At 32.3% G+C, this 2656-nt stretch overlaps 1 protein-coding gene across 44 annotated transcripts in view; it reads left to right on the top strand.

Annotated features, from left to right (window-relative positions):
• LOC106869507 (troponin T, skeletal muscle) overlaps positions 1–2656 on the top strand; it is a 92086-nt gene that overhangs the window by 635 nt on the left and 88795 nt on the right. The window lies entirely within an intron of this gene.

The following is a 2656-nucleotide window of genomic DNA, read 5'->3' as shown; positions in this document are numbered from 1 at the left end:
CATGCATATATACATATTTATGTATATATATATATATTATATACATGCATATATACATATTTATGTATATATATATATATTATATACATGCATATATACATATTTATATATATATATATACATATTTGTGTATACATATATATATTATAGACACACACATATATACATATATATATACATATATATATTATAGACACACACATATATATGTATATACCAGCGCGCACACACATTTTTTTAAATATTGATGATAATAGTGATTTTGATTTCTCTTTAAGAATAAATAGTGATGATAATAGTAATAGTAATATTAATACTAATGATGATGGCTTCTTTATTTTCATTATTACATATAATAATATTGCTTTTATCTCTCCATGGTCGATAATCGACTAACCTACCCTATCACACACTTTTCTAGCCTTGTGCCTATAGTAGAAAGAATAATAATAATGATAATTATTCAGGTGGCGAGCTGGCAGAATGATTGATAAGCGCGACGGGCAGAATACTTTGCGGCGTTTCTGACATTTTACTGTGTCAGTTCAAATCCCACCGCGGTCAACTTGGCCTGTTATCCTTTCAGGTCGATAAAATAAATACACCGAAATTTCAAACCTTGTGCCTATACTAGAAAGAATTATCATTATTAGATAAGTAATATGATGGAAATTGCAGAACGATGGTCTTAATATCTTAAATTATATAGCTTCGTCACGCATCGATTTAGTTTGAATTCCCACTTTTAATTACCAGAGGCTCACATTTAAAAAGAACAACAAAAAAGAGCTGTTGTTCAGTGCGGCCGATTCCTTCAAATACATTCTGGAACAGCCGTCTGCATTGTAATTATTTTAAGCAAGGAGGGAAGCTATAGGTGGTTGTTCGAACTATTAAGAAATTGAAGCTAAATCTCAATGAAATAACCCCAGGCTTATGCAATGCCTAAAAAACAGACAGTGCATAATGCAGTCACTTGGTTAAACAAAAAGGTGATGAAGTCATACCTGGAATGTCTTTGATCATCGAACTACTTGATCAGGGTTAATCTAATGCTAAATATCACTAGCAAGGTCACCACCACTATCACCAACATTTTGGGGCAGCAGAGTGGAATATAAAAAAAAAAGCCTCGAACTGCTTTCAATTCCCGGCGTCAGTCAACAATATCGTATCTTCGTTGCTAATACCCTTCTTACATCATCTGATATGTTCTATTCTATAATATCTATGACCTTGCGCTATTGTCAAAAAAAAAAAAAAAATCTTAGCAGTAAGAATAGAGAAACGATGTAATGAAGAACAATGATTTCTGATGTGCTAAATCTGCGAGCCGGTTTCGATTTCCCTCGTCACTAAATATTCTTGCGCATTAATTGCCCTTCAAGAAGGTCGCAGATTTATCACATTTTATTTCTCCTACCTACAGCAGTTTGTAACTAATCAATTTTTTCAATTTTTCAAATAAATCATTAAAATCATCATCATCGATGTAATTAATGAGTATAGGCAGAAACGTATATATATATATATATATATATATATATATATATACACACAAATTTAAAAAAACTGTTTTATAAACAAGTAAATATATAGCTAAATCATGGTTTTATTTCTAAATCGAGGAATTTATAAAATATGTATGTATGTATGTATGTATCTGTCTGTCTGTCTGTCTGTCTGTCTGTCTGTCTGTCTGTCTGTCTTTCTGTCTATCTATCTATCTATCTATCTATCTATCTGTCTATCTAATATACTTGTATATCATGAGTTGTTTGTGTCTGATAGACAGAAAAGATGCGAGAAAGAGAATAATTGAGTGTGTAAACTTCTGTTTAATAGTTTTTCATAAAGAACTGAATTTGGAAAGAAAAAGAAAAATGGTAAAATTCTACTATCGGATTTATCTTGGAACTTTACAAAATATTTTCAAAAATTTTTCTGAAGTTTCTTGCGAATTGCGTTTTTGTTTTAAACGACGAAACAACATTTCGAACAATCTGGAATATAAGACATCGTTACACGGAACTGTTTGTATATATAAATACGGACATACTTGCATACATACATATATAGGATTGTGGGAAAATAAGATAAGGATCGTATTTCTTATGTGTTTGTAAAACTCTGGGAAATGAAAAAGTACGATTCCTACTTGTGAGCGCACACACAGACATGTACACACATAAATATTATAAATAAACTATGTTTCACATTAGCATATACGAGCTGCCTCTCTCTCTCTCTCTCACTCTCTCTCTCTCTCTCTCCTTCTCTCTCACATGCACACAGGTACACTATTACAGATTGTTGTTATTTATGACACAAATTCTGTCGCACAGACACGCAGGTAAACATATACGCAAACATACATACAAACGCAAGTATGTGTGTGTATGCATGTGTGCATGAATGTATGGGTGTAAGTATTTATATGTGTGTGTGTGTGTGTGTGTGTGTGTGAGTGCGCGCGTGTATAATGCCAAAATTATTAAAAAAATACAATTTCTGGCAAGTTTTTCTTTGAATTTGAACAACTTAGTAGAAGATATGCCGCTTTATATACAGGCATATCGCTCTGTAAACACACACACACACACACACACACACACACACACACACACACACACACACACACACACACACACACACA

This window comes from Octopus bimaculoides, chromosome 7 (genome assembly GCF_001194135.2).
Source record: "Octopus bimaculoides isolate UCB-OBI-ISO-001 chromosome 7, ASM119413v2, whole genome shotgun sequence".
NCBI classification, from domain to species: domain Eukaryota; kingdom Metazoa; phylum Mollusca; class Cephalopoda; order Octopoda; family Octopodidae; genus Octopus; species Octopus bimaculoides.
Note: the sequence above shows the minus strand (reverse complement) of the source record. Positions and strands in the feature narration are given on the sequence as shown.